General features: G+C 30.4%; 1 protein-coding gene across 6 annotated transcripts in view; it reads left to right on the forward strand.

Annotated features, from left to right (window-relative positions):
* The window catches only part of NAALADL2 (N-acetylated alpha-linked acidic dipeptidase like 2), a 1088713-nt gene that overhangs the window by 967393 nt on the left and 101127 nt on the right, over positions 1–20193 (forward strand). The gene's annotated exons all lie outside the window — the stretch shown is intronic.

Here is a 20193-nt window from a genome sequence, read left to right on the forward strand (position 1 = left end):
TTCATTAATAAAGCAAGTCACATGGGTGTGCCTGTGAGGAGACAGAAAGGCACTGCTACTATGTCTCCTGATAGAAAAGAAATAGGAATAGTAGTGACTACCATCCATCAACAATTTGCCTTGTAGATTTAATGATAATTAATGATTCTTGCCTGAATCACAGGTTTGCTAAAGATTTAAAAATGATAATTTTCTAATTCTATCATGTGTTCTGCCCTTATTAGCTGACATCCTTATATAAAATCAAACTGTTTGATTATCCTGAAATATTGCTTCTATTTAAAGGCAGATTACATGTTTATTTTTCTCTAATAATAAATTTTCATGGAGTTTGTATAACAGCTGCCTTGAATGGTAATAATGAATGTTTTGGTTTTCTCCCTTTAAGTGTTTTTATATATTAATCAATTTTCATACAATCAGTGTATCTCCATCAATTAAAATCATTTGTATTAGATGCTCAAATTGTCACAACTGTAATAAGAGAAACCTCTTTCAAGCTTTGTCCTGAGATTTTTTTTTTGACATGACCTCATTAACCTTTGACAGCTTCCTTGTTTTTTGGCACAAGATTTTTTTTAATTTACATTTTCAGCCCAAGATCTGGAATGAGCCATTTCTCCAACAATCTCTGGTTTCTTCTAGTGGAGAATGATAGAAGAGAGTAATGCCTGGTCACTGAAGGTGTTTATTGTTGATGGGGTGATATTACTTTTAGATTTAAATGAACAGGACTAAAAAATGTATATGTTAAAAAGTCACATATCCAACTTTATTTAAACATCATGGTATTTTACATTTTTTTATAACATCTTTTTTTTTTTTTCTTTTACACTGATAACTGTCATGGCAATGTTGTTATAATTACTTGTAAAACTCCCAGTCATCGAAAAGCAGTTACATTCTCAGAGAGGACTCTCTTTGAATAATCGCTTCAGATTATTTGGGGAAAAAAAGAAAAAGAATTTAGAGTCAATTATTTTTTAAAAAGGTACATATCACATACATGATTGGATAGTCGCAAAACAAAGCATATTATTAAATCAGAGATTTTGAAAAGCTGTGATGTAGAATGCCTGTTTAACTTTGTTTAGACCAGTATTTCCAAAATGATACTAGTTTTTCCTGGAACTTATTTTGGGAAATACTAGCATAAAGGAAGTATTAAGGATGAGGCTCTCCTTCACAATTCAGTCTACACACTGAAGTTAAGGTCTTTTATTATTATACATAATCTCAGACGATTTATAAGCACATAAAAAAATAAATCTCTCTACCTTAATGATTTTCAGGAACTTTTTCTATTCCAAAAAAAAAAAAGCAATAAAATTCTATTAGACTGAATGAGCTATTATAAAATAAGGCTTTTTGAACTCTGCAGTGAAAGGACACTATAAATAGATGTTAATATTGTTTTCTGTGTCTTTGAACAGATTTTTTAAAAAGATAGCTGAAAGTATATGATTAGTAATTTAATCTATAGAAAAATCCTTACAGTGTAATAAATTTCTAATCCATAGCTAGGGATTATTTTTATATAAAATAATTTATTTCCATGTATTGCCAATAATTTGTGATTCTATTCTCTTATTAAAAAATATTTTCTGAAGAAATACATATAGCTGTACACATAAACACACACATGTATACATCCATATAAAATGAACACTTGTATCTACACTTAGAATCTGCACAAAGAAATAATATATATTTTTGATAATACATTTGAAATAGCAACCTTAAAAAGCTCTAGTGATTATATTACACACATTTTTACATTACATAATGATTTATAAAATGCTAAGAATTTAGTTCTATAAAATATTAAAAATCTTCAGAATTTCTGTTGAAATATTTTGTTATTTAAGGCATTTGGCACTTAAGGTTATTTTGAATATAAATATGAATTTTACATATGAATTATTGAAACTTCAAAAATACAAGCCCACATATGTTATCATATGTTAAATGTAGTATAATGTGCACTTAGAAAATTGTTGCTAAAAGTATGTAGGACATAAGGGGAAGAAGGTACTTTTCTTCAGAGTATCATATAAGCCCTCAAAAATAAACTTTATAGAAAAAGACGGGGTTATTTATTCATTAAGATATAGATGTCTGTAACTTTCTTTCAGACTATGACTATTATTTTCAGATGATTTTCTCACAATTTTGTGTTAATGGAAATTAAATTCACTTTGAATTTCTGATTACAGAATTTCATGTGTTATAATTTTCAAAGAATTCTCTTAGAAGACTGGAAAGTTTAACCCTAAATGGTTTGTGAGGATTAAGACCTAACAGGCAATTTTTAATTTATATGTTCGTTGCTAACGCTTCAGACGAAAGCTCAATTCACTGGGAAGAGCAGTGATTCCAGGTGATGTTTGTGAAGTGCTTTGCACCTAGCACCCTGTAAAAATGTAAGAATGATCCAAGAGGAGAATCAGCAGCACTTAGAGAACTATCCACCAAGGACTTCTTTGACGGTTAATATAGCATCCTGGCCAAAATAAAGTCTCTACCCAGCAGCTCTCATTTCTTGAGCTTGTTAGTGCTCTGAATTTATTGTCTATGAATTTTCCTTAGAGCAATCAGAGACAAAGCAATTACTTTACAGTGTAGATTTGGTCTAGATCTGGTAGAGCTTTGTAATAACATTCAGCACAAAGTAGAGAGCCTTAAAGCTGTGCTTTTTCTATTCTGTCTCCTGCTGCGTTATATATTCCAAGTTACTGACTAGAGATTTAGCACATTTGTTTTAGGTACTTTCCTGAGAGATAAAACAATGGAAGCATGGGGAGTGGGACAAAAGAGCCACAAATGTTTATAATAAGTTACATCTTATCTTTATTCTGTTTCCATTGTGTTAAGACTAGAGAATGTAACAGCTTTTCTCTTTTCACTATTTCCCTTAGTTTTCTCATCATCTGTAAGAAATGGTCATAAAATGCAGACATAACAGGGTTCTTTAAAGAGGATTTATTAGATATATAAATTAGATAATTTATATAAAATTTCATGGCATGTATGTGCCCGATATGTAACAGCTATTTTTAAAAACTGGACATCATTCATATTTAAAATATACAGCAGAATGAGAATTTGGAACCATAGTACTCTTGGCAACAATTCCAATGAATTGTTGGCAACAGTTCCAATGAATTTTAAAATTCAGATGATTTTTCTTTACTTTCTTCCATACTTTAGTCATTGTTGAATTATAAAGAATATTTTACTTTGAATATGTGCCAGTGTCACATACATTTTAAAATTTCGTACTGTACAAGAAAATGTTTCCAGAGTATTATTCACTTCAATTGACTCTTTTGGTTTTACTCTTGCATATCTAGTCCAATCCATGTGCACTCCAGAGAACTTCCCTAAGATCCAAACACTTTCTATTTCAAAAACATCATTACCAAACCTAATTGCAGTGCGTGAAAACAGTGCTGCTTAAAAAAAAAAGTATTTTTTTCCTTTATAAATTTTAACTATTAACATAATAAGGCCCAGTTTTTATTTTTCCAATAAAAAGAATCAAATACTTTGCCTATGGTTACTAATCTTCTCTCTTCATATCTTTAGTTTTCCCTTTTGGAAACTAGTTATAAGTATTTAATTCAGAGGGCAAAAAAAATCAAAGTGTTTGGAGTGCTAGTGAATATATCTGTGTTGCCAAATAAGTTGCTATTGGCTACAGAGCTAATTCTTTTGGCAGAAGCTTCATTCTTATTGTTTGCATATAATTAGTGAGTTGGATGCCTGTAAGGACAAGATAATTTCTTTTTAAAAAATCTACAAATGGATGACAGATATGACATCAGCAATTTATTTCATAGTCTTTTAACTCAATAAATTCTGTTCTCCTACTTCAGTACCATTATCTCTACAATCCACGACTGCTTGTTATTCTTTATATAGTTAAGGTAGCTAGCTCTATGAAAGAAGTGTGACAAAGAAAACATATTAAATATTCTAATTACTCAGAGGACATTCCAGACTCAAAATTTCCACTGGCTTTTTCAGAGACTTTCAGTGAAGAAAGATTTTCCTCCAGAACTCTGATACCTGCCAACCTCTCATCTGCCCTTTCGTGGCCCTGAATAGATTTTTGGTATATGTATTAGTCTGCTTTGGCTGCCTTAACAAAATACCACAGACTGAGTGGCTTAAACAACATAAATTTATTTTCTCATAGTTTTGGAGGCTGGGAAATCTAAGATGAAAGTGTCAGTGATTGGTGTCTGGTGAGAGCCTCTCTTTGGATTGCATAAGGCTGCCTTCAGCTGTGTGCTCACATGGCCTTTTCTCCATAGGTTCATGTGGAAAGAGAGAGTGAGCTATCTGGTGTCTCTTCCTATAAGGACACTAATCCTATCCAATCAGGGCTCCGTGCTTATGATCTTTAATTTTAATTTCTTCCTTAAATGCTCCATTTTCAAATAAAGGCACACTGGGAGTTAAGGCTTCAACATATATATTTGAGGGGATGCAACCATTCAGTTCATAAGAGTACTTAGCATCTAAATTTTATATATCCAGAGGAGGTCCGTATGAGTTTTATATATTTAACGTCAAAGATAAAAATTAACACTCTCTCAAAGTAAAGTGGTACAACTACTTTGGAAAATAGTTTGGGAGTTTATTAAACTGTTAAACATAAGCTTGACGCAACAATTTCAATGCTTGGAATTTACCCAAGAAAAAATGAAAACTATGTACACAGAAAGATATGAACAAAAATGTTCATAGCAGCTTTATTCAGAAGAGCCTTACACTATAAACAATCCAGATTTCCATCAATATGGCAAGTAGATAAACACAATGTGGTATATCCATACAAGTAAATACTATTTAGTATGAAAAGAATGAAATACTGATACATGCTTCAAAATGGGACCTCAAAAACAATGTGCTAAATGAAAGCAGATGCAAAAAGTTATGTATTGCATGATTGTACTTATATGAAATGTTCAGAAAAGGCAAATTTAAAAAGAAAGCAGAGGATGCCTAGGGCTAGGGGTGGGAGCAGGTGTGATTCCAAATGGGACTCCAGTTTTTTTGAGCAGGAAATATTCTAAAACCGGATTGTGGAGATGGATGCACAACTTTATAAATTTACTTAAATCATTGAATTGTGCATTTGCAATGAATGAATTTTATAGTGTCTAAATTACACCTTAATAAAGCTGTTAAAAATTAAAGCTCTCTCTTGAAAATATGTGTCCCTGCATAATTTCAGTGTTATCAAGTCAAATTCTTGCCAGTTTTCAATAAGATTTAGTCCTATTATTCCCCTGAAATGATTTGATTTCTGGACTCCATCTCAATGTTGTCTTTATCCCTTTTGTTTCCAAGGAAGAATTTTCCTATCTAAATATTACTTTAATCTAGAAGACTTAAATTTCTTAGTATTATTTTATGTGAAATATTTTTTTTTCTGTTATCAGAGATCCCTTGCATCCAGATCACATGACAGATGCACTACTAAAGGGAACATTCATGAGAGTGGGTATTGCAACATGGTAAAGATCAAAATGCCTGGGCTATTGGAATCATAAAATCCTGGCTTCAAATCCTGGTTCCACTTCATGCTACCTGAGTGTGACCTTATCTAAGTTACCTAACTTCTCTGAGTTTATCTTCCCATCTTTAAAATATGAATAACACTAGCAAGATTATTGCAAATACATTAAAAATTATTGGTAGAAGTTTTTACTACGGTGGTTATAGAGCTAACCTATGTGTTAAATTTGTTTTCTTCTTTAATTCCTGAAAAAATATTTTATCGATATGTTGTGTAATTCATACATTTCACTGATTCAAAATTGCATTGTATTTAGCTTAACAGAATTTGTCTCCATAATTGAAGAAAAGTATTGAATCAGTGAAAAAGTATACTGACAAACCAATAACGAACTGTTATTTTGAGTATAATGAGCACATTAAATAACTTTTCAAGGGCAATATAAGATGGCAGCTCATGTCAAATATTTGACATATGACTTGTCATTTTATTCAATGTTATGGATTCGAATGAACATATAGCATTTAATGATTAAATGATACAATCTACTAACATGAGCCTTTGTTGAAAGTGACTAGTTGATTTCATTTTAATTCATTTTAGAGAGATTCTTATCAAAGATAATCTGGAGAAAAGAGACTTCAGAGGATTCCTATTATTTAAAGATAGGACAGCAACAGTCGCTTGGAATTTATAGGAACAACATAACAGAAGTAAGGATTCAAATATCGTTGAGTTTATATAAGTCCTTTGCCACAGCTCACTAGATGTTTTTTAAGATGTAAACATGTTTTTATTCCTTCAATAATAAAGACTAACCTTGCCATAATACATATATTTGAAATATTTCCAATCTATTTCTTATTATTTTGCTAAAGCTCTGTAATATGTTCAGGTACTTGTATATCACATTCTTAATTTTTTATCAGATATTAAATATGAGTCTTTCAGCAAGTTTTAGGTCATATGACTGCACAATGAATGCAATTCATTTTCTGTTCAAGAGATTTTTAAATGTCCTATACAAAGCAAACAGAAACAAAAGATAAGCTTGCTCTTGAGAAGTAAAACTTTTAGATTTTGACTACCATGATTGCTCATTAATGAAAACCTTATTTCTATCAAAGTTCATGCACACTTAACAAAAACAATGAGATGAGACAATGTACCTTAAATTTCAATGTGATGCTAACCAGTTTGTCTTTTTGTTTTCATTCTAATAACCTAATAATAAAATGGAAACAGTTATATAACTTCTCATACCTAAGAGCATTTTGAAAGAGTATACAAACCTCAAAGAGTTCCCATGATCATAAACAGTAAAGCTTAGTTTCTGAACATTCCCTTTTTGAACCATCATCGTGACCTTTATTTATATGGAGGAGACAGGGAAGGAAAAAGCAGATGTCAGGATAGATGAAATGTTGAGGACATTGTTCTTTATTTTGCATATGAGCTTAAATTAAGAAGTATTTTTAAAGATTTTTTGGCAACAGCCTCCCCCCAAACTCCCAAACAAATGCACATCCCATATGAGAGTTTTGGACTTCACAGATAAAATGAACTGTTAAAATGTGCCATTGGAATAATATATCATTGCAAACATTTTTTTCCATCTTTGAAATGAAAAAAAAAAAAAAAAAAAGAATCTAGACTGATACTGTTGGGCTGATCTGAGTTCAGCGTCACCCCAACCGCAGGGAGGCTAGAGAGGGATAAAGGTGATGCGGAAGTGGTTAGCATTTTTCTTTGGTTCTTCCTCAGTTGATGCAGTGAAGAATCATAGGTCAGTGAGATTTAGAGAAGATTTATTAAAAGTATATTTTAGAAAGACAAATTATGCCCCAAGGAGGCACATGGTCCCAGCCTGTAACCAATACAAACGGGCCACAAAAAGAGGAACCAGAAGTGGGAATGTCTGCCTTATATTTGGGCCATGATGGGTGGTTCCAAACGCGTTCTTAGGCGATTGGTAAATGAGGTCCTTTTGATTGACACCTGGCTGCTATATAACTCTTTGCCTAGTGTACATGTGCTTACCCAGAATATAGTTGGTTATAATTAGATTCACGAACTTCCAGGCATAAACAGTGTTATAATGAAGCTTAAATTGTAGGCAAATTGAGGTAGTACCTTCTGCACAGGGTTTATAGCAAGAGTAGGCCAGATAAGATTATGACCCTCCTGTCCTTTGTCTCTGGGGATGCAGGAGGGATTCTCTAACTACCAATAGGGTATTCTTTGGGCGGTCTCTAGGCTGGGCACCTATTCCTTCGTTCCCCCTGTTGCTCATGTCTGACAAGCTACCTAATAAGACTATGACTTCATGTGTGATTGTAGAGATGTGATATATATGCTATATATGTATATATATATGATTTTCATGGTACTATACACTTAAAATTGTGAATAATTTTTATTCCTGGGATAAAAATCATCTGTCACCAGTAGATATGTGAAAAATATTTTTGCCACAAACTTTTAAAGTTGTAATTTAGCTCAAGAAGACATAGATAATTATAGTTTTACATCAAGTACCATAAACATTAGCATCGAAACTGATGAAGAAGTATATAATCAAACTCATGCCATTCTTGCTATTGGGAAACAGAAGAAAAAATAAGAAAAAGCCATTTTATTGAAAGATAAGCCATCATTTTAATTTATGATGCTATTTTTAGTATTTCATTGGATCATTTATGTATATCTATAATATTTATATTTGGATATTACATATATAAATAATACATATATAAATACCCAAATGTCTTTGTTAACTCAAGTTAACCAAACAATGCAATATTATTAAAATTTTTACATGTGTTTCTTCCTAAATAATGAAAAATACACATGCTGTTATAGTCTTGGATTGCATGGTTATGTTCCTTGTGATTACTGGAAAAAGTGTTTTGAAAATCACTGGAAAATCACTTTTGAGAATCATAGAAACATTTATTAGCAAAAGAGATTTTTCTCTTATCCCAATAATACATAGCAATACTTCAGAGTTAAATATTCTAAAACAAAAGGTACTTCAGTTGTATTAAAAAAACAAACAAACAAAAAAACCTTTAAAGTACTTCAAAGGTTGCCATATTGCTTTAGACTACAATTATTTTTCTATTTTATATTTTCAAAGTTTGGTGGATGCTTGATATAGATGCTAGAATTTACAGTCGATTCCCCATGGAAAGAAAATTAATATGAAAAAGAATGCAAATAATGTCTTTTGTGTATCTTAAATGGCTTCTACTGGCATTGTTATGTCTCTTGAAAAGGGCTTTAGAAATTGTTCATTCCAATCCCCTAATTTTAAATATTTAAAAATAAAGAGGGTTTTATTTTTATTTTTTAATTACAGTTTACGCATAATATTCTATTAGTTGCAGGTGTACAACATAGTGATTTAACGTTTATATACCTTACAAAGTGATCACTCCTATAAATCCAGTACTCATCTGACATCAAACATAGTTATTACAATATTATTGACTATATTCCCTATGTTGTACTTTATATCTCTGTGACTGCTTGTATAACTGTCAATTTGTACATCTTGAATTTTCACTTTTTCCCTGAAAACCCCTCCCACCTGGCAACCATCAGTTTATTCTCTGTATCTATGAGTTTGTTTCTGTTTTGTTGAGATCAGAGTTTTGAAATGGTTTTTTTTTTTTAAGTCATTTGGCTAATGTCACAATACTAATCAACTCCCCAAATTCTTTTAGTCTAGCATAGTGTTAACTACTAAGTCTGCTACACCTTCTCAGCCTAAATATTACTTAAGGGAGTTTTCTTTAGAGGTAATAACTATCTGAGAGTTTGATTATCATTTCTTTTGTTTCCTGCCAAAATTGTGACTCAAGTAGAGGCATTGTCCCACTATTCAAAGGTATATGAGTGGAAGTTCAAAGACATCTACTTCAAAATGCCAGTATTTGGGGGACAGTCAGGCCCTCTTTTGCTTCTTCATTCTAAGTCTGGCTAGAATTCCAGGATTCTGAATAATTGTTAAAGATTATGTCTTTATGAACACACTATTCATATAACTATTTAAGTGAAAAAATAATAATGTAATCTTAAAAATCTAATTTGAGATTTAATTACCTTAAATTGTATACTAAAATCAATTGTAGGTCTCCAAATATAAGATAAATATCAGAGAAAAGGTAAAAATGGCATTTTATTTTTGAAAATCATCAAACTTTTATTCTACAATTGTTTATTACAATACTTACCTAGTTTTCAGAAGGAAGATATTAAAATGAATGTCAAAATTTCCTCTAAACAGAATAAAGTTTTCTGAGTGGTTATTAACTGAGGTCTGGATAAGAAGAGAAACTAGCAAACAAGTCAGAAAAGATTACTCATTTATCGGTTTTAATTAGCATTTTAGAACTTTCTTCTTTACCACTGTTGCTAAGTTACAATCTCTGCCAAAGAACTTAGTCTAATATAGGTATTTAGGGAGGATATATATATTTTTTTACTCATTTCTTAAAGACAAAATTTGTGATTCTTTGGAGTAAAGTTACTGATTATAAACATTTCAGCATTCTAGATTCCAAAATTACTCTTTGCAGTTGGACTGCTAGATTGAATGAAAGTAGCCTTTTATTATGTCACCATAACCATATTTTTCATGTATGCATTCAACACTAGCCACAGTTGCTATAGATTATGTAATCCAAATGCAGGGGTTGCTATGGATTATGCAACCCAAATTGCAGGAACCATAACAGTCTCTTCAGATTTTCACAGGACTTATTCAACTGTAGCAAATTACTCTACAGAAAAATATCTGATTTTAGGGAAAATGATCTGATAAGCTTACTTACTGGTCCTTAAGTGTAATCTATAATTTGTTAGATTAAAACTATGGTGCTCCTTTACCTTGTTTTCTTTCTATTGTTCAAGTAGAGATTGTGGTTAGCTGGTATTGAGAAATATGAAAAAATTTAGTATAAGGATAGGTAAAACATACAACACTGTATAAATTGAATATAATAGCTTTGCTTCTCCTTTGCAAAACAAGGAAAAAGAGACAATCATTTCTCTGAACTCAGAAATGCTTTTTATGGCTTCATAATTGATGCAGAAATAAGAAAAATGGACGCAAATGTATGGTACATATAAACAATTTTAATTTTGAAAGTTTATAACAATTTAAATTGAACATATTATTATTTTTTAAATAAAGTTATGCATTTGTCTTTATTTAACTTCAAAATTATTGAAGCAATGTTTCCCAGAGTATCACACCAATAATTATTTTTTATAGGGTTTATCATTTTTCTTATTCTACTTAACCAAAAATACTAGGTCCACACACACAATACACATGCACATATTTCTATTTGCTATATTCTAGATTTACTAAGCTAAGGCTGAAGAGTATGAAAGTTAAGGCTCTGGACGTAGACATAATTTTTAATACTAGATCCTCTGTTTAGTTACTATTTACTATGAGAAACTTAAACTCAAAATCTTTGCATCTTCATATGTAATTGATGACAATAATACCTATCATATGCCTCACACATAGTAAATAATGAATATTAATTAACATTGTATATTTATAAATAGATCCTTTAATATTTTTATTCCTCCAAAATTTAACTATAAATAAAAAAATGGAAACATTAATATTAATTATAACATGATTTTTCTTAATGGGACATCAGATCATCATTTCAAGAAAAATTCAAAATTTCATTTAGATTTTCAACTAGGCCATCCCGTCTCTTGCATATTATAGGAGTATACTCAATAGAGTGTTCATTGCTTCTTGATAATAATCAACATGTAGTCCAATTTCTCTGACTTTCCATTACTTGCTTTTCTAGTTATTGGTATGTTGGATGACTATTGAGCCAATAGGGTGGACATCAGTTGTTTTCACTGATAATTTCAGTATTTTGTAGTTTAAAAAAACAAACATTTAACTTTGTACAATATAATTGATTAAATTAGTATTAGATTTAGAGTATTCAGTTAAGAAGAGCTAGTTTTCTGTAGGTAGCATTTGGGTTCTTTGTCTTTTAATGTTGTGTTAGCATGTTTCCAAGGAAACTGAATACAGCTTTCACCTGGGTATTGCCAAAGACATTTGGGCTATGCGCATAGGGTCTGCTTGAATCAAGATAACACACATATTAACCTTTTGGTGACTGAAAAAAATTTCATCATATCAGACTCTTTTAAAACATTCCATTTTGGGGTGTTTTGCATGACAGAAATAGTTACATTATTCTTGATTTCCACCAAGACAGATAATGACAAATAATATTATGACCTTTGTGATGTAAGAAAACTGCAGGAGGATCAGAATAATAGAATTTTTCATTTTATCTATATGTCTATCTATCTATCTGATAAGAGTATGAATTAACAGATGGTGAGGAGATATATATCTCCTGCCAATCTTTGTGCAGTGCTAGAATTAAGCTTTCTTCATGCTATGAGGTAAATTACTCTTCTCAAGCAAAGTCCTTTTTATTTAATGTCAGATACTCTTATAATTTTAAAAGTATTTTTTGCTAAACTTTTGTACTAATTAGGAAAAGAAATTTATTGCTCTATTATTTGTCATGAAAAAGAGTAATACAGCATTAAAGTAAAATTCTTCTTTATAAAGTTATTTTGAGAGTTTTTGAAATATTTAACACATTAGAAATCTTGACATAATTAATACGTAGTCCAATTCTTTTTTCACATTAAAATTAGCAAATTTAGAACTTTTACTTTATATTTACTGAGATAAAGTATATATATATATAAAGCTTTTAAATAAAAAAAAGTTATTAATTTGAAGTGATGGTATTTGTAATATTAAAGAATATCCAATTTTCAGAAAAAAGTATTTTAAAAATATCTTATTTTTGACTTAAGTATCAGACCTAAGGAATGTACATAGGTAATTAAAGTGATATTTGGATAATATATTTTCCTGAGATGGTGAACCCCCTTTTAAGATTAAATTGTTCACAGTGTTTAGGAAAAAGATCTATCTGGAAGAAATTAAAGGGGAGATAAGGTAGTATATACTTTGTTGAGCAATAACAATGAAGATAGGTAAAACAGTTCTTGGAGAATTTGAATATTTTTTCACTCTTAAGTCTGTTATAGAATTTTCCGATTGTCTCTAATTCCTTCTCCTAAACATTTGTTCTCATAAGTAATTATGTCTTTGTGCATCTACATCAATTTACTAATCTGAAATAACCTAGTCTAGTGGCGGGGAGAGACAGGATGACCTTTCTAGGCTTTAGGGAGTACAATAACGTCAGTTAGGAGTTAGTTTGGTAAAGCATAAAATTATTGGGACTCATTTGGCTTCCTCTTGAATTTTGCTTATTGTATTTTTTCTTAAATTATTGACATATTTTGTATACAACCTGCCTAATACTCTATGTCTTAAAGCCAAGGTTGATTCATGCTTTTGTTAAAGAGCAGAAATGTTCAATGACTATTTTACAAAAAGTCATATTTTTATAAATTATTTTATAAAAAATACAATTACTTCATTAGGGAAGACATTTTTGTCTTTGTTTTAAATCTCATATTAATTTTCACTAATTGTAACAATGCCTTATTCCTGAGCACATGTAGTATATCTACTGAAAGGATTCTGAATGAAATATTTATATATTCTAAATACTTCTTTAATAGAGCTAATAAATCCATTTTCTTTTTTTATTAAACCACAAGCAATACCAAAGCAGTTCTTAATTTGAATGAGTTGTCAAAATTTATTGAATTGAAATTATAAGCCCTTTTACCTGTTCCTTTTCACTTAAAACATCCTAAATTATTGTCCTGTTTACTTTCATTTGTATTAATTAAAACTAATTTGGGACGAAGATGAAAAGATATAGTAACTTATACTTGACTAAGTGGTCTGAATTTTTTTCCCCACCAAAATTTACCAAAGGTTTTACCTCGTTATATTTCCAGCTTAAGTGATGGTTCTTTGACTAATTTCCTATGACACAGTGAATTTTTCCCTCTTCATTTTGATGGTCCCTTAACTTGTATTTTCATCACCTGGGTAATGCAACTGACAAGTGTGTATATGAACACTGACACATCTCATCGATATATATTGTAGTCAAGGAGAGTAATTTGCCCAAAGATCATAGCCTGCCCAGCAATTTATCTCACACCTGCTCAGACAGACACAACAGTCTAGCTCATCCATCAAAGTTCATGATGTAAACTCAGAGGAATTTGAAAGTTAAAATAAGAAAATGAAATTGGTATAATCATGATTATATGCAAGGTGACATAAAGTATAGAGCTATAAGGCCATATTTTAAACCAATTATTTGTCAACATCTAAACATTCAAGTTAATTTGAAAATGGATATTTAAATATATTATTTACATTATAACTTCAAACCTATTTGTATTGATATTAAATATAATAATTTCCCAACATAAAACAAGAATTTGTAGAAACAAAAATCTTTGCAATCTTTCAACTTCGAATTATAAACTGGGTGGTTAAATCCCAAATATGTAGAAAGGCAGATTGCAAAAAGAAATCTTTGTCTTGTTTCTGTGTTCTCATTACATTTTCATGTTCTCATAGAATTTAAATGCTAGAATAAATTCTAATACCATTCAATCTTAGCATAATAATTATTAATACCTTTACAGTTCATTATCGTAGCATCTTAACATTTTAAAAATGTTTTAATATATCATTTTATTATCAAATTTTTGTTCCCCAGAATGAGCACTTGAAATAGAAAGATGATAGTATCCCTATTTTGCAGATAAGAAAAATGAAATTTGGACAAGTTAAGAAACTCTTAGGCAAAGTAGCAAAACTGACTAATGAAAGTTCCAAGGATAGCGACAAGAGCTCCTGAAACCAAATTTTTTTCCATAATGCAAGACTGCCTTCTGTGGCACTTATGTGTTTCAGAAAAAGCTGAAGTGGATCTTGGAGACCATCTGGTCTAACCTACCTGAATTTACAATAAGAACTTACGTTTGGAGAGAGGAGATAAAACTAAGAGAACTCAGGTTCCTAAATTCATCCACAAGATACTCATTCCAGAACAAGCTTCTCCACAAATACTTGGTATGGTACTTGCTCATGTTAGACCATGTGAATTCTTTGTCTCTATTTTAGCACTTGTAATATAGAGGCAACATTTTCCAGATAAAGTATTGTATCCAGGAGATGATAGATGCTTTTTTAAGTGCCTATTCTCAAAACTTGCGCATATCCAGGCACCAATCTAAAAAGAAAACATCCGATTTGAAATGTAAATGAAAAGCATCCCTCTTATGCACTGTGAGACTGCTAGACAAATTCAAATTTTCTTATACTCTTTATCTTAGCTTTGAAGATAGCAGAATTAGTCCCTGGAGCATAATTTTACAGTCATAGAAATATTACTTCAGGTGAACATAAAACTCTTAAATTTTGGTTTCAGTTTATAGTTGGAAGTTTTAGTATAGAAACCCAAATAGAAGTTGGTAGTATAGATTTTAATACAAATGAGTAGGTGGATAAAAACCAAATCCTGTTTTTAAGTAGGCTTGGGAAATTAAAGTTCAAATAATAGTTTGATAAGATTATAAATATATTAGCATTTAATTCAAATCATAAAACATGAGTTAATCAATCTATTTATTCCAACTATAGCCATCTTTAGATTTTATACGTATGTAACACAGGGTACATTTTTAACTAGTATGATATGAAACCTAGCCTCAGTTTCAGTTGATCAAATGTTCCCATTCATGTAAAATTTTTTGTAACTTAAGTCTGTGCTATTGCAAGGAAGAGGGAAAAATATCTGAAGGGGTTACATTGACTAATTTCTTTGAGTCAAATGCTTCAAAATAATCCAATATTTCAGAGAATGAAAATATAAACAAAGATTGAAATTATCATGTATTTTAACAGTTCAATACATCTCCTTGTCTGTAAACTAAAAAACTGTTTACTATCTGCCTGTTTGTAGGTTAGGGAATGGAAAGGATGGCTGAAGTTTCATGGCGGGTTTGTGTTCTGTTGCTGAGGTAGTATTCTCTTTGTTTTTTTGGAGTACTCTTTAATTGATGTTAGCACAGAGAGAATAGGTCACTGTTGTAACTTTCGTGTAAATAGTATCAGACTTAGCAGCCAGAGAACACTAAACTGGAAGTTAGGAAATGTACAGCTTGGTTTTCCCTTGTCCTTAAGACTTTTTGGTGTCTTTAAGTGCTCACTCTCATAACCTCAGACATCTGTTTTTTCAGTTACAAAAGGATGAAATTAGACTTGAAGATATGTTTCTCTTTCTATCTGGGAGTCTATTGTAAAGGGACATTCAGAATATCTGTTTGAAGTGTTGGCTTTATTGGTTTTGATATTCTTGAAATCTACCACGGATTCTATTTGAAGATGATTTGTATTAATATAGCTCATTTGTCTTTTGATTAATTGTTGGGCATTCACTGCATACTGTACTGTCCAGCCTGCAAAGAGAAAAGTGCATCCTCATCATACAGCACTGTTGGGTTATGGTAATTAGATTTGTTTAATACCACAGTCTCCTTCAACTGGGAAGAATTACTGTACCCTCTCTTCAGATGAACTATTTCATTAGGCAATATACGACCTCTGGTCAGAGCTTATTATTCTAATAATTACCCAGAGAGATGGAGAAAACTGATTACCTTAGTCTTTTTAGCGCCTTTATTCTTCACAATGAACTTCTGTTGCTGCTAGAGTTACTAAAATATCATAATATTCCTTAAGTTTGGCCTATGTAGCTATCAGAGAGAACCATTGTGGCATTTGATAAGTTTTTGTGCATGACTACAGATCTTTTTTATGAGCTATTGTTTGCTCTATTATGATAACCTTAAGAATAGTATTCTAATTTTACTTTACTATTACAAACTGCATTTACTATATTTTCAGACATTTTCATTTTTCAAACACAAAAATGAGACTGTCTAAAAACTGCAGCTGTACTACATATAAATGAGTTTTGGTCTTGTTTAAGTGACCACAGAATAAATAACAGCAATCAAACAATATAAGGAAACATTAATGAGAGGAAAGAAAATGATACGTCAAGCCATTTTTGTAGCTTTATAATGTTTGTTTCTGTATACAAATCTTAATAAGGTTTCTGTTTCTTTCTCGCCATAGCTGTCTGCTTTATAACAACTAATTTCTCCTCATCAGGTTATGCCTCGGTAGCAATGTCAGTAGTGTTTGTGCAAATTTTTTTTCTTTTGACAAAAACACCAGATTGTTTCAGTTTTCCATTTAGTATAATAAAAGCTAAAGACCAAGAAAGATTTGAATGCAGTAAAAAAAAAAAAAAAAGGTCTTGCATCTTTGTGCTATGATATTCTTTATCAGATGCACATTTTGTGACTGTTAATAACCAACATTTATTAATAACAGCTATAATTTATTTAGCATTTACTATGTGCCAGGCATTGTATTATGTGTTTTAGATTCATTATTTTTGTTGTGTATCATCCCCATTTAACAAATGGGAAGCAAGGCTTAAAAAATCTACTTTGTGGGACTAATCGCAAGTTTTAGAAAACAGATTATTTTATTATAATTCTTTGAGAATCATTAGGACCAAAACATATCTTATTGTCATATATTACAATGTGTTTTTTAGCCCCAGTGGTCACTAATGACATAAGGCATATCATAATGCAAAACTGTTTGTGTCCTCTTATGTTGGAATTACCTCCAAAGCTTTCACCAGTTTTTTATTTACATTGTCCTCAACGATGTGAATCTTTATTGACTGAGAATGAAAACATTTTTTAAAATGGTTAAAATGAATCAAATGAAAATAAAATCGTCAGTGCTATACTTAGCATATAAATTATTCAGTACATTTAAGTTTTGTTACTATTGTTAACTGTAACTACATTGAATGGCCAAATTGGGAAATACTGTTTGCAGTACTGGGTGAAATGCAATTGATTTTATTTGCTTTGGAATGACTCTAAAGGCGAGTCCAAAGGAGAAATTCCAAAATTTCTTGGAATAGTGGCAGTATGAGGTGATTGCAAAATTTTTCAAGTGATGCAATGAAGGACACCTTTAGTTTGAATAATTAAGCTTAGTCTGTTGTATCAAACACCCTTCTCAGGGTGCTTGATAATAATTGTACAGTCATTAATACAAAAATGAAATAATAGTATTGAATACTTACATAAAGCTTAGTCTGTATCAGGCACTGTTCATTTTACATCATGCTGTTTTTTCGCAACTTCATGAAGTAATTTCTGTTATTAACCCCATTTTACAGATGAAGAAAGGGAGACACATAGCTGAAAAGTAACTTGTCCAAATTAGCAGAGCCAGAGATTGGCAAAGCTAATATTAGAACCCAAGCAGTCTGGCTACAGAGTCTATGATTATAACCAAAACTAGGGAAAATCAGCAGTAACCACTTTAAAATAGAAACTAATCAGCTGACTTACAAAGATGAAATAAAGTTTAAAAATAATTAAATACATTTCATTAAAATTACTTTTAAAATTTTGTTTTTAGATTTGAATCAAAGTTAGTACCATGTTTGATTAGATTTTGTATTCATATAATTCATTTAATATTCCTGTTTTCCACTAACAGGAATTTTAAAAGTTCTGCAAGACATATAAGTTTTATTTAAATGGAATAATGGAGAAACACTTATTGTTCTTGACCCATGGCACTTTAAAATATCCATACAAAATTGTTCAACATTTTGGAAAACTGTTTCTTTATAAACATTGTTATTTTAAAGTGCAACCTACACGAAAAATGTTATGAATGAAAATGTTATTTGTCCAATTTTTCTAAAAAATATACTTGAAAGATTAATTTTTAGGTCACCGGAGAAAAAGCAATTCAAGAGCAGTTTCACATATTCCTAGTATATAAGTAAACTAGCTTATTTTGATCTTGTAAGCAATGAGTGGCCTCTAGTTGTAAAAACAAACAAACAAACAAAAAACAAACAACAGAACAAAGAACAAAAACAAAATTTCAACTCTAAACAATAGAAAGTTGCTTTAAGTGTGTTCCCCAGGAAAATATTATTTTAGTTTTGTTTTAAAGAAAAATCAATTTATAATGCTCACCTGTGATTTATGACATAAATTTGAAAGCTTTTACTGAAAAAGTTAAATTGAGTATTTTTTCATTGCTTCATATCTTCTATGTTTCCTCAAAATGTTAACTGTTTTTATTAATTAAAATATAATTTGAACTATTTTGTTGGATATATCTAAAGTTTGTGTACACAAATAAGCTTATTATTTGAAGAAAACATTTATGCTTGTTCAGCAATGAAATTTACTTGTATGAATTTAACCTAGTGCTTTTTACTTTAAGTTGCTAGCATCTACTATCTTCCCTCTTAACGATAATTTCAGATATGTTGGAATTTGTTGTTAAAGTAATGTTAACATGCATTGTTATATGTAGAAATAATAAAAATAATAAGGCTTACATATTTAGATTTCCTTATGAGTGACTCTTTAGTTGTTTGGGTTGGTTTCTTGTTTTTCTAAATGAATTGATCACTAGAAATCTTACATGAGATTTATGTCTCAATTTTGCAAACCATTTTATAGAAGACTCTAAAAGTTTGGCAGCTTGCTAGAAGTAAATAGCTAAACTCCTTTATAATTACTTAGAAAATTTCTCATTGGAAGAAATCAAAGTGTGAACACTAAATTAATATTATTTTTTATTTTTAAAGAGAAAATTATCTGCAAAATTTGAACTACTTTAAGCACTCAGCCATAATAGAGGTGATTTTAATATTTAAGAGTGTTTTTTCTCATTTTTTTAGAAATGAATTATTGAAAATATCAATGATTATTTAACAAGCTTAAATTATTTCAATTCTTTGTTACAATATTGTTAAAATGCAAACGTTTACTTTGATAATATCTTATAAAATTGCTTTTTATCATTTATAAGGTAATGTCTAATAATGCTAAACTCTTAATCTGTGATAAAATATTCCTTTAGCAGGCAGACTTATTTATAGTCTCTCTTCTAAGAATGTCTTTTACAGCTCTTTAAACAATTTACAGTATTTTCACATCGTAAAACTATCTTATTTAGAACTGGACATTGCTTTGTCTCAGAGATCAGAGCATCATCAGACTAAATGGAGATAGATAACTATGTAATATTATTCATGGAAAAAACAATGTTTCTGCACTTTTATCAGTCATGAGAATGTATTTTATAATAAGTTCTGACAAGGGCTTTATGTTGATATATCCACATATCAATACAATTGTAGAGTTTTGGGAGTAGAGTTGGATTTAAGATTTCAACTAGTTATAAATATTAATGACTTTAGATTTCTAAATTTCTGTGTGTGTGTGTGTGTGTGTGTGTGAACTTTATAAAATCACTAAAATAATTTTAACTTACTTTGTTTTTCTCAATTACTAAGGTATTCACAAGGATTCAAAATGCTAAAGTTACCAAAGGGAAGATTGTGAACAGTTTCCTCATATTTATGTTTCCTAGTCAACAAATTTTTCTTCTCAAGGAAACCAGTGTTGCCAGTACCTTCTGATAGATTCTTACTATAATAATTTCAATCAATAGAGAAGAGTATAAAGGTTAAAATTTTTGAAAGTTAACCCAAATCCCACATTTCCAAAAAACA

This window comes from Pteropus medius, unplaced genomic scaffold, assembly GCF_902729225.1.
Source record: "Pteropus medius unplaced genomic scaffold, Ma_sr-lr_union100, whole genome shotgun sequence".
Lineage (NCBI taxonomy): Eukaryota > Metazoa > Chordata > Mammalia > Chiroptera > Pteropodidae > Pteropus > Pteropus medius.